The sequence below is a fragment of the Centruroides sculpturatus genome, unplaced genomic scaffold (assembly GCF_000671375.1).
Source record: "Centruroides sculpturatus isolate CEXI.00-Female unplaced genomic scaffold, Cexi_2.0 scaffold337, whole genome shotgun sequence".
In the NCBI taxonomy this organism is placed as follows: Eukaryota; Metazoa; Arthropoda; class Arachnida; order Scorpiones; family Buthidae; genus Centruroides; species Centruroides sculpturatus.
The window spans coordinates 324,063-338,037 of record NW_019384508.1 but is presented as its reverse complement, the minus strand read 5'-3'; the positions used below and the strand labels follow the sequence as shown (position 1 = coordinate 338,037).

At 29.9% G+C, this 13,975-nt stretch overlaps 2 long non-coding RNA genes and 1 other non-coding gene across 3 annotated transcripts; 2 read left to right on the top strand and 1 right to left on the bottom strand.

Moving 5' to 3' along the window:
- Positions 1 to 3,227: 3,227 nt before the first annotated feature.
- Positions 3,228 to 3,699, bottom strand: LOC111622272. The gene is made up of 3 exons (XR_002756234.1): positions 3,618 to 3,699; positions 3,382 to 3,548; positions 3,228 to 3,310 (listed from the first exon to the last, which is right to left on the bottom strand). It is a non-coding gene; the product is annotated as an uncharacterized LOC111622272 (long non-coding RNA).
- Positions 3,700 to 6,906: 3,207 nt separating this feature from the next.
- On the top strand, positions 6,907 to 7,558 carry LOC111622271. Its single transcript, XR_002756233.1, has 2 exons — positions 6,907 to 6,943; positions 7,231 to 7,558. It is a non-coding gene; the product is annotated as an uncharacterized LOC111622271 (long non-coding RNA).
- Positions 7,559 to 9,516: 1,958 nt separating this feature from the next.
- Positions 9,517 to 9,600, top strand: Trnal-uaa. The gene has a single exon. It is a non-coding gene; the product is annotated as a tRNA-Leu (tRNA).
- The last annotated feature ends 4,375 nt before the right edge of the window (positions 9,601 to 13,975 follow it).

Genomic DNA, 13,975 nt, shown 5'->3' with positions numbered 1-13,975 from the left:
TATAATAAAGAAAAAAATAATATAATATAACAAATTTATAATTATTTTTTTAAAGCACGATTGGTTATAAAATTAAGATGAAATTCAATAGTATTATTAATAAATGTTGTCAATGTAATCATTTTATAATAATTAATAGATGTGTAGACATTTATAAATAGCTTTCAAAAAATTCCAAAAATAAAATTTTAAATTAAATTATTTGACAATAAAATATATATATATTACGTGCCTATATATATATATAGGCACGTAAACAAAGTATTTATAGAACTAGTACATTTTGAAGGAAAATAGTACATTTTTTGAAGGCGCTTCAGTACGTTTTGAAATTTCATTGCGGCAACACTGGTCCACCCCCTGGTACTGTCAGTGGGCCGTTTGGTTGGAGACACACTGCACTACTGCGCTCTATGTAGCAATGCAACACAGATCGTGATGGCGTACACAAAACTAACTTGTTCAATATATTATTAAAAATTTTTTTTTAAACTTTGCTTCAACTTTACAAAATAAAGGACAAAATGCCTATTTTATAAAATAAATAAAGCTAAAGGAGAGAGCAGTGAAATAAAGGACTGTCCTCTTAAATAAAGGACGTATGGTCATTGTAATTATGGTGTATTGTAGTTCTATTGTCGCTTCTTTGGCATGTATCCAGTTTTCGTGGTTTGTATGTCTGTAGAAGCGGTGGTATGCTTGTCTTTTTTACTTTTTTTTTCTTGCTAATTTTTGTCGGCACTCTTTATTCCACCACGTTGGGTTAGGTCTTTGTTGTCCTGGATTGCGGTTGTTTTGTTGGAAGCAGATGTGAGTTCTTTGTATTTGTCGATGAGGTCGTTGTAAGTCCAGTCTGTATGGAATGCCCAGGATATTAGTGTATATTAAGTTAAGCGACTCTTTGCTATATTCAGCAAAGAGTCGCTTAACTTAATATACAACATTTAAAACTCCGTGTGTGGCGTCATCTGTTATGATATTTTATTATTAAATTTTTTATATTTTTAATTATTATAAAATGAGAAAAAGCTTAATTTTAAGAGTACGAATGGGTTTTATAAAAAAATTATAATTGCTAATAACGAGTATAATCGTCATCAAGTACGACCGTACACATAAAAGTGCCGGGAAAGTATTACATGATTTTCATTTGTTAGTTTTTTTTTATTCTAAAGAAGTATGGCGATGATCGCACAATATTTTTACATTTTTGACTTAGGGACTTTGAAACGTCGAGAAATACAAAAAATAGGGTTTCTTTCTGTATGTATGGATGTTAATCTGTGTGAGGGAGGAGCAGATTTGTTCACCCACTTTAATAAAGAAAATATTAGACAACTAATCTTAAAGTGATTATAAGGGAAGATGGGCCACACAGAGATAGTTAAGATTTTTTATATTTACTGCTCAACAAAACCATGATTATGTATACAATAAAAAATGCTTACATCCTAATAAAAAGACATAGTTAATAGCTACAGTGCAATTATTCTACATAGCTTGTCTTCAATGTGATGATAGTTTAATGTTGCTGTTTGAAGCTATAAGATACAAATAAAGCTTTTCTATCTATCTATCTATCTGTTCCACCTTCCTTTAAGATTAGACAAGCAACTGGTTTTGTGTTTTCGAGAGCTCTTCCTAGCTGGCTCTTTATTTCTAGTTAAACTCCTAGTGTTCAGAGAACGGAACCACTTGGCCGCTTTAATGGATACGCATCTGGCATTTATGCCTTGTGATATCGTGGAATTTCTACTTTCTCTCCATTTATAACACGGGAGTAGGTTTTTAAAATAAATCTACTTGTAAAATGTACGTCACAAACGTAACATTTACTTGTTTAGCATCTTGTCTCGTAGAATGCACTACATCCACGCTTCAATCTTATCGCTAGGAACACGGAAGAAATGATTTTGTTTACACATCTTTCACGATAGACTTGGTCCTTCAAGAAACCCCGTAACTAGAACTCACATGGGGTGAGATCGGGTGAACGAGGGACGACAGTTGTTGAAAGTAACCAGTGCCGTAACTAACCCTGTGCAAGAATTTGCATTTAGGCCTCTTAATTAATTAGGTTTGGGAAAATAATAAAACAAATACATGCATTTTGGGATCCCTTCCAAGTGGGCCCTGTGCAAGTGCACCTGTTGCACCTGCCTAGTTACGGCACTGGAAGTAACATCTGATCACCCATTCATCTGTGAAAGCTCGCCTTAACACACGTCAAACAGAGCGAGTGACGTGGGTTGGTGGACCATCTTGCAAGAATATGATATCTTGAAGGCACCCACGTTAATATGAATAAATTTACAGAATTACATATTATTTTCTACAGACTTAACGAAAGAAATTCAGGAAAAGCCGTTGAATTTTTATATTAGATAAAAAAAATAACCAAAAAGAGAAATGGATGATGTGCCGGTTCATTTCTCTCACTATCCAGTCGCTCATATTATTACTCTCGGATGGGCTTAAAACGAGGATTAGTGTCTACAGGAATATAGGATTGATAGGATAAAGAAACGCAACACGTAGGAGATATGTCAAGGAAGACGTGTCTCTCTCTTAAGGATTGTCTATGGAAAACGTCTATTCAGGTGTTTAGATACAAAAATAAAACCCTGAAATCTCTACGCTGCCAGCCCGTTGTGATGCGAAATTAAAATTACAGTAGAGAGTCGATTTTCCGAAAGTCAATCATCCGAAACGTCAATCATCCGAAAGAATTCCAGTCGGCAAATTTAAATTTTCGCCAGTGCTGTGGCGCTTCAATCTTTGGCTATGTCTTGGGCTACTCAAATATTTTACGTTTTTGATACTAAATTAACATCTGAAGTATAATTTTTTTTATTATTTTTATATTTTTCAATATATTTATTTTGTTTGTACAAAATAAAAAAATAATTTTTAACGATACAATAGTCTTTGTTAGGCTTAACATCGACGAAAATTAAACGTGAAGCGACACGCAACGGAGAAAAATTTCGACATCGGATACGTTAAACTATTTTTTCGTACGTAAACCAGTTATCCGAAATATCAGTTATCCGGACAACCCCAGTCCCCAATTGATTCGGAAAATCGACGCTCTACTGTATTTGTATATTATCGGCTCATGTCAAAAATCAAGTTACAGTACTGCTACATTAATTGTCATAATTCTATGTTAGAATATTTTATCGTTACGAATACAAATTATTAGCAAAACTAAAATAATAAACAAATTAAAGATTTTAAAAATACTTTATTAGTTCATGTTACGATAGTTCTTGTTAGTCTTCAATGAGAGGGAAAAGTAAAAGTCGTCCTGCAAATGTCAAAAATAAATCAATGTTACAATATTCTATTATTAGACTAAATTCTAATAATGTTACTTACGTAGAATCTGGATCAGTGCAGAGGACTTTGCAAACAAACCGACAATATTTTTCTGAAGTGCAAACTTTCTTGCAAATCCAACTACACAAACCGGCATCTGCTTCAAAAAATATTCCGAATAATACAATCAAAAGTAAAGCAAATGCAGTCGATCGCATCATTCTTTCCTGTAATTAAAACATAACATTAAAATCGAAATATCAAATATGATTAAGCGAAAGTATACAATTAATTACTTTTAATGTAATTTCTTGGAAGATGAGAGGAGCGTTATTGTAAGTGATGACGATCTTTTATACGTATTTTATTATATTTTTATCTAGTTTTGATATTATTTATGACGGAATTTGTCAAGTGCGAATATTCTAAAAGTAAGATAATTTATCTTGCAGTTGGAGAAATTAAGAATTTTCCCAAGAAGAAACTTTCTAAAAATCTATAATAAAACATTTAGTTTATGTATATCAATATCTCATCAATTTAATAAACTTTTTATATTTATTTATTTCTTTTAATATTTTTAATGGCTACTTATGAACTATCAAACCATAGTTTTTTAGTTGGAAAGATTACTGAAAGATTTTTTATTAAACCAATATGTACTGTACACTACATTTCGGGTCTATTACTACTCTTCATCAATTTGTTTTATTCTCGCGTATTCTTGTATTTTCCAAATTTTATTTGATATTCGATTTATAATTATTATTTATTTCTATTTTTAATTCCCTCTTCAAATTTATATTCTCATCTAAACAGAATATTGGCTGCTAATAGCTTAAGCTGACAAGTTCTTGTGATTTTCGATGGATTAAAGACATACTTTAATCATTTCTCTATCCTTAACAGATATCCAAATAATCACTGTTTCTCCTCTTCTTTCTATTTCTAATTCGAGTCCCTGTTTTCATTGTTTTCTGTATATCTTTACACGTTTTTTTTAAATAAAGTTTCTTCGTTTTATCATTTTTCCAAGTGTCCAAGATGCTCGAGAATATTTTATTGAGACCAAAAATCATTCATTTTTAATATTGTATAGTCTATTATAATTTAAAAAATATATTTAAAAAGCCAAATGCTTGTCACTGATCATATTCAAATAGTAGAAAATACATAGGTTTACTCATTTATAGATAAATTAATAAAATTTTCTTGGTCCGTTGATCATTGCGATCTGTACAAAGGATCGAGGAATACTCTGTTGAAGATCTTAATTATAAAAATTGTTAATGCCATCTTACTTTATATTGTCAACCGACATACATTTAATTAATAAACTAAGAGTACGTGGACCAAATTTTGTTCCATATCAATGTAAAAAAACAATTGAAATAGTTACCATTTTATTGAATACTCTAGTAAAAATCGTCAACATATGGTTATTTGTTATCAATTGCCTTACAGAAAAATTTCATACAAAGATTGAATACTTATCTTTAAATTACTTTTTAATATTTTAAAAATTTGTAGTCGTGTAACTGCTAAACTTTTGATGGATTCCAAAGAAACAGATAAATGAGTTTACATCATACATATGTACACTGTATAAATAAAAATATTAAATTTGTGTTTATAATAATTATTATAATTTTTCTTTTCGCAGAGAAAGAAAAAGTGACTCGATTAAATTGGATGCATACAGTAATTACTGAACACCGCTTGTAGACAATAAACCAAATTTTTATGACAACAACCTCTACTTTACGACTAATAGGGACTATACGTCAATTATGACTTTGAAATGTGTATTCAAGTGTCATAATTTTTTATCATGTTTTTGTTCTTTTATATATTTTTTTCGGGAACATAAGCTCGATTATAATATTGACCTTATTGGAATAGTACGACTCGCTTTACGACAAATTTCCATGATCCAATTCGGTCGTAAGAGCCACACTCTACTGAATATATTTCATTTATTATATTAATAATACAGTTACGTTTACTTAGAATGGTTTCATTGTATTCTTATACGGCAACGCGACACGTGGCCGATCTGCAGAGGGAGAATGCCTCCCGGAGAGCCTTTTATAGGAAATTGGTTCCTATTTAGGTGTTACTAACGTGAAGAAAACCCAGAAAAGTCCACGTTGCCTGCCTGTTAGTTAGGCGCAAACCCGCAAAATATGATTTGTGTTTATATAGACTGCTATAAAAGTAACTATTTAAAAAATTATTGCATTCTAACCCGAAGTAATTTAAACTAAACACATACAAACGTGAACACATCACCTCATACAAACGTATGAGGTGATTCTCATATACCTCATACTTCTTACGCGTGCTTATGTAAATCGTACGTACGTATCTTTATGTAAGATATAGAGTATATACCTATAGGTCGTTTATACACAAATCTTATGTAATTTTAATACAGCCTTTGCAATTTATATACACACATATAGAAAGGTTTTAGCACCGTCGTTTGGTACCAAACACAAAGAAATTCTAAAGTTTAGCCATTTGCGTAAAAAATGTGATAAAGATTCGCTTTATAACTGGTGAAAAAAATCTGTTTTTAATTGTTTTATTGAATTTGTGGATTTCAATAAGGATCAAGCCCCATATTTATGTTTAGCTTGGTTCTTTCTCGTTACTCGCAGGTCTTAGTTATGCTTAAATAAATAAATTCACTGCACTCTTAAACTTAGTTATTATTGGAAATGTAAAACAGATATCAGTCTTCATTCATAATTTAAAATTATGTAATTTTATTCTAAAATATTTGTTTATTTTGATGCAAGTAATTGTTTCCCTTCTTTTTTAAATATAGATAAATGAAATTTGTTACGTTCAATGCTTCAAAATTACGTGGCTAATTAAATTATTGTATCGTTTTAACACGAACGTCTTCGAAATTTTAAAATATTTATAAAAATCGTCAATAAAAAAATTTGAAGACTTTTATTTTGGGGAGTTTTCATTAAGAAAATACATGGTTATGAAAGTATGTTTATATAAAATGTAGATATAACTATTAATTATTTTAACTGTAATAAAAATATCTGATAAAATTTAATATATTTGTGATATTATCTAACCATAATGCTGTTTCTCACGAGAAATTTATTGCTATCAGCATATTATCTATTAATAATATAAGAATTTGCTTATAAATTTAAACATAATTCGGAATCATTTCTTTCGGGCCAACGTCGAAAAACATTGCAAGTAAGTACTGTAATTCTGTTTTAATTATCAAAATTAAAATTAATCTTATTATTATTACTTCTTTACTTTCAGACATGAAACTCTTAATTTTGAGTTTATTTATCGTATTAGCTTTTACTGTTTTGGAAGTAGAAAGTGGTCTTTGCAGTTGGGCCTGTAGAACATATTGTCCCATTCCTAAAGTTTGCCATTGGGCGTGCAAATTGCTCTGCACAGATCCTCCGCAAGAGTATGTAAATTTTAAACTTAAAAATTGTTTTATTTATTTATTAATATTTGTTTTCCTTAATTAATTTTATATCAGAATATAAAATATTTATTTACATTATTTTTATTTCAGGAGAACTTATTTTTTCCCAAGTTAAAGAGTTTAAATTATGAATGTTAATAAGTGAGTATACTCTATATAGGTTATATATAATATTATGAATAATAAAAGCATTTAGTTAGAATATATCAGAAGTTATTTTTACATTAAAACCTAAAGTAATATAGTAGCACTCAAGGCTATTGTAGTAAACACTTAAAGCATAAAATTATAAAAATAATGGCTACCTTCCATGTATTGTTAATAAATAAAAGTTTTGTTCAAAAGTAGTATTTAAACTTAATATTTTAAGTTAAAAATATATAATTTAATAATTTCCTAAATAAAACAGTTTGGTTGTATGTTTTTAGGTAAAATAAGAAAGAATAAGGAGACATTTCTATCATTTATATAATGTGAATTCCCCTAGAAGTCAATGAATGTTTAATCCAGTTTTAGAGGTCGACTGATCGGGAAAATTAATTTAAACAGAAAAAAATGCCTCCTTTAAATACACTATATTATCATTTTTTTTTCATTACAACAAAATAAGAAAGATTTAAGATAAAATGTTTCATTTCTCTGCTTGTTTGAAATAGTTAAAGGTATAATTTATCACACATCATATATCTGTAAAGGAAGATTCGACCATTCTGAGATTAATTTAATATTTAATTAAATTAACTTAATCAACTGTTATTTTTCTATGTTTAATTTTTAAATATAAATATATATATTAAGTATAATTTGTTAGCTGAATATATTGTGTGGAGAAGAAGAAGGGATCTTTTCAATCTTCTCCTCAACAGATGGCATTTTATAATTTACACTTAAATATATATATAACTTAATATAATATAAACTTGATTAAAATTTACTTCTTTCTAATTCGAATAAATTTTTTTAAACAGAAAAATTGCAATTTTAAAATATGGTGTAACTACGAAAATGGGAAACGAAGCAGAACTTAAAAGAAATAAATGTCATTTAATGGATACATAATAAAATTCTAGAGTAATTTTATTATATATTTTATTAAACTCATGAAACACTTTACTATATAAATTATCACATAAAAATAAAATTACAAATTAATTTTTTTAAGTGAACATTTACCAAATTAAGTAACAGTTTGCTAACGCGTAATTCGAATAAATAAACATACATTTTTATAATAAAAAATAAGTATAATACTAATAGATTCCGTATACTTCATACTATATACAAATACCGATCGGCAGTAAGGATGAAAAATTGCTCTTTTTAATCAAACAAACCCTTTTCGAATACAAAAATATTAATAGCGTATTAAAAAAAATGTTTAGTTTAAAATGTTGTTCAATAATAGTTAAAGATTAAGTAAAATTATATTTAAAATTTGATTATCATTCTTTAGTTGATTTACATTATTCTTCTTACTTTCCTGGCTGTTAGAATCAAAGACCGGAAATGCACATTGAGCGAAAAAAACCTACCACAACGCGTTTTGACTTCTCAGATCTATCTACAACGCGTATTTCGTGTGGTCGCACTTTAAAAATGGGCACAACGCGTTGGCATTTATGTCTTTTAGAACAGTTGTTCATAAACCACTTATAATAAATTATTATTTTAGTTTAATAAATAATAATAATAATACTATATAAGTATGATGTACATTGTTGAGGGAATTAAGTTGTTTTATAAATACACCTCACAGTAGAATACATTTAATATTCTATAAATATATAGACTATATATTTATTTATTTATATATTTTAATTATTTGATTGCATGAAACTTAAAAAAATAATTATGCAATTGCAAACATAAGTAACATATACGATATAAACCTGTATAAGTTATAGGCTATATTTTATACATTATAGACAGGGCCTATTCCCCTACACGGTATCTAAACTGAGAACACTTTCTCAGTTTAGACAGTTCATATAGGCGAACTAGGCGATGGCCTAGGGCGCTTGAATTCGGGGGTAGGCGACATGGCGAAAGTACATGCATAAATTACAATAAATAATGAAAAAATAAATGTTTTTTTGATCACAATCCTTTCTCACGTATTGACCCGCGAGTCGTCATTTTGAAAGTAGCGCCGTAGTCTCACGATCGCGATATTGCGTGCTGCATATTGAATAAAAACAATATAACAATATAAAACCCTTTATATTGTTGCGATTTTTTTTAAAATGGGGCGACATCAAAGTCATTTGCCTAGGGCGCTGAGTTTGCTCGGGCCGGAATAGTTATAATATGTACTGGAAAAATGCACGAGAAAAGCGAGTGCTTCTTATCCTAGATAGCCATACCACGCACGTCAAAAATATAGACGCAATTAGACTTGCACGAGAATACCGGATCATTATGCTCTGTTTACCAGCTCACACGTGTGATTAGCTCCGGCCACTGCATAAATTCTTTTTTAAACTTATGAAACATCACTGCAATCAAGCTTTAAAAATTTGATGCGTAATCACGCAGGAAACACGATAACACTTATCACGCGTGCTCACTCGCTCGCTAGGCGTTGTTCCTCTACTTAACGATTTCGCATCTCCGCAGGGGTTTAAAATATTCGATCGAAGATGAGAATGACGAAATCGGTAACGATTGCTTTTTGAATTGATAAAGAAGCGTTTCGAAACTGAGCATTCCGTCGTGTCAGAATGGCCGAGCGGTCTAAGGCGCCAGATTTAAGCTCTGGTCCTCGTATGAGGGCGTGGGTTCGAACCCCACTTCTGACAGGTTGTTTTGCTCGAGTGAACACATCTCGAAGTTCAATCATCTTGTTCATTTTACATCAGGAACGTGTTATCTTCGCGGTAATTTCAATGTTCTTATGTTATTACATTTGATTTTAATAAATATTGAAAGTTTGGTGCGTTAGTAAGCACGATAAAATTCCCATCGAGTTTTAATATTCGTTTCGACTCTACGCCAATTTGCTTGTCACCTATTTAGGATTAATCTGCAGATGTAATCTAAAATGAAAAGATGTCTGAATATGAGTTGTTTATAATTGTCATATGGTAGCCAAAGGAGAAAGTGTTCTCAGTTTAGATACCGTGTAGGGGAATATGATAATTTGTTTTGTTTGTAAAGGAAAATAACAAACAAAGAAATCATTATTATTTTGTTTTGACGCTAATTCAAAAACATTAAAAACATATTTTTAGGTTTCAGAACACCACGTTTGAAATGGTGTTATCCTGAATTATCCTATTAGAAACAAAAACTTTCTGTCTTTTGTGCTTTGTATGCACGATTCTGTCAAAAGGAGCTTTTTTGCTATTATGTATGCTAGATATTTTCATGCAATAATAACGAAATAAAAAAAAATCACAAGATCACAATCTCAACTAAGACTGTTTATGTAATTTTTTTATGTCTTAATTTCATTTATCTTCTATTGTTACTGTTAACGTGTTCTTATTAATTAGTTTCAGAAAACGGAACAAATAATTTCAACGAATTGACTTTTTATGCATTTATATAGACTACTATATATTCAACTTATATATATATATACAGTAAAGCGTCGATTATCCGAAAGTCAATCATCCGAAACGTCAATTATCCGAAAGAATTCCAGTCGGCAAATTTAAATTTTTGCCAGTGCTGTGGCGCTGCAATCTTTGGCTATGTCTTGGGCTACTGAAATATTTTACGTCTTTGATACTAAATTAACTTCTGAAGTATAATTTTTTTATTTGTTTTATATTTTTCAATATATTTATTTTGTTTGTACAAAATAAAAAAATAATTTTTAACGATACAATAGTCTTTGTTAGGCTTAACATCGACGAAAATTCAACGCGAAGCGACACGCAACGGAGAAAAATGTCAAGATGGGATAAATTAATATATTTTTTCGTACACAATCGGTTATCCGAAACGTCGATCTTCCGAATAACCCCAGTCCCCAATTGATTCGGATAATCGACGCTCTACTGTATATATAAATGTCTTATCTAATCAATCCATAGATTGGATTGATTAGATAAGGCAATGCAACACGTGGCAATCTGAAACAGGGAGTGACTCGCAAAGAACTTTCTGTGCAAAAATGGCCCCGTTTAGGTGTTAGACACGTGAAAAAACCAGGAAAACTCACATGACCAACACGTTAGTGAGGTGCGAACTCACTACCAGTAAGTGGCCAGTTCCACTCCACTTCTAGTGTACACCCACATTATATAGAAAAAAATAAATTCGTTGAAATTATTTCGTAAATTTAAATAAGAAACTGATTTTACTAGCTTTATTCTACAAAAAAAAGTTCTCATTTATTCACTAAATAAATTTTAAACAGTACATTAAATAGATTAAGATCTAAAGATAAAAATAATTTCTTTTGGATTTATGGAATATATTTTTAAAGCATTTTACAAATAATTTTAAAAATTTGCAGTTTAAAAAAATTTATAATGTTAACAATAGTACGAATGAGGTTTATGACATAACAATTTTTTATTGTTGAATTGTTGAAAAGTGAAATTCTTGCGTTAAGTTAACGAGAAAATATGATGATTATAGATTAAACGATTGAATTTTTTTACACATCTCCCATTTAGATGTGTATTAGAGATGATTATTGTAGTATAATTTACTACCTATTATCAAAATTTCGCTTCTTAAAAGAAAGTCAGAAGAGAATCCGAGAAAAGTTAAGATTCCGAGATTCAGATCATACAACAAAACCAATCGGTTGCCTCTCATTTGATGATTCAGAAATCCCTTCTGCAGAATTGCAATTAAATTTCTTAACTGCGATAGGACCAATAAAGTTACGGTTGTTAATAATAGAAGATTTTATAAATTGCATGTACGAACGAGTGGGTGTTTTCAGAAAATAAATTCTCCAGAGAAAAATCCACGTCACGCACCATAAATCCGAAGATAAATGCTTACAGACGGCATATGGTCGCATTTATGATACAGAAATAGATGCAAAGAAATCAGAAAATGACGTGAAACCAGTCGTGGATCTTAAAAACAAATTGAAAGAATTTATGAAAGAAACGGATAAGCCATCGAGTGAAATCATAAACATTTGTAATATCCATAAATGTAAAATAAAATCAAAATAAAATCGATTTAAAAGCATCAATTAAGGGATTAACGGATGATGCTAAACATCAAGAAAATTACAGTTAAATGACTTTGGAAAAGATATGGCTGCAGCTATCGGTATGACCACTCATTGTTGACTCTCTATTAAACGTTTGTGACGCCATCTGTTAAGATATTTTATTATTAAAAACTTTTTATATTTTCAATTATTATAAAATGATAAAAAGCTTCATTTTGAGTGTAGGGATGAGTTTTATTAAAAATAGTAAATGCTAATAACAAGTAAAATTGCCATTAAGTCCAATCCTACTGGAGATATGACACACGATCCCCTTTATCTCCGCACCCCCTTGACCTTTAATCACCAAAATTTAATAGCATCAATTCCCCTAATAAACAAACCTTTCTGAAAAATTTCAGAAATTTTTGACAAAAAGCATGGAGTTAAGCTTCAAAGAGAATGACCAAAATTGTGTCCTCTCCACACATACACTAACTTCCATACATAAGAAGAAAAACCCCAATTTTTTTGCATTTCTTGATGTTTCAAGATCCCGAGTTAAAAAATGTAAAAATCTGGGGCTGTCATTTTGCCATACTTTTTCTCTGTTATATATAATAGAACTGGGAAAGTAAAATGAGACAATTCTTGACTTTTTTCTGATTTTTTTTCAGTGGTAATATTTTCACTGTTGTAAATAGGAGGTTGATATATTTTTCAGTATGATGATGATTTTCAAGTATCAAGAAATTAGTGCTTTTATCTTCTTCATTTCAGAACATTGTCATTATCATTCTGATAGATTTTTATTTTGAATATTTTTGTTGATGATAGTTTTTTGATGAGTCACTTTGTGATGATCCACTTTTCTTTGACCTTTTTGATTGAAAATCATGATTTTCCCATCTGACATTAAGTTTTCTGAATAATAAATTGTCATGGATACTTTTTTCTACATTTGCAATACAGTTAACTCACCTTAAAATGAACACTGAAAAAGCAAATTTTACCATTACACTTGGAAAATGCCATTGTCATAATGTTAATTTTCATATGAACAAGCAAACAAAAAAATTTTACCAAAATTTATTAAACCAAATTGTAAATTATTTTCAAAACTCGAAGAAATAATCCTATTTCCAATAATAGTTGCTTTTTACACTTTTCAATGTGAACAATAAAATGTGGTAATGTAATAAATGTTTGTATAGAATAGATTTATTTTCCTAGTAAGCAAAGACAGATTTAGCCTCCAATTGTAGAGCAATACAAATGTCTGATTTTAACAGATCATTCTACTGTATTCATAATATAAGGTTTAAAGTTTAAGGATGCCCACCCCTTTAAATGGATGCAGTCCCATGCAAACATGAGCTAGTTTGCACATCAGGGAGTGCATGCAATGATGCCAGATTTGGCTTTGTGCCAAATTTTACTACATTTTTTAATCTTTTGACACCAAAAAATATTTTATGCTTTTTCAAACAATCTTCAACAGAAAAAACCATGGATTTCTTTTAGCTTTGTTTTGTTTAACCATTGATATACTGCCCCATACTTAAGTGACAAATACTGACTCCTCCTCATTTTGTTTGATTTGAAAATCATTTAGAGCATTCATTTATTTTTGTAAATAAATTTAANAAAACGCTCTCGGTTAATTAATAGTGTTTTTAGTGATGACGAAGAAAACATTGTTTAATTTATATTAATATGTATCACTTAAAAAATTTTAATGAAGATATTTATCTTAATTATGAAAATATACTAGCATGTTTTTTAATTTTTGGAACCTAACCCTCCTTTTCGTATTAGTTCTTTGTTTCGTATAACACGGATTCGCATAACACGGCAATTTTTTGGAACGTAACTACCGTGTTATACGGGGGTTACCTGTACGAACTTCCAATCTGATCGGAAATCTCGTGATTTCTATTTAAAATCTTTTCCTCACAATGGATGACCAGTATGACCCTGTTGTTATCAGGAAAAGTATGACGTACAGGGCCAAGACACTACTAATTTGAAATCGAAAGAATATATTT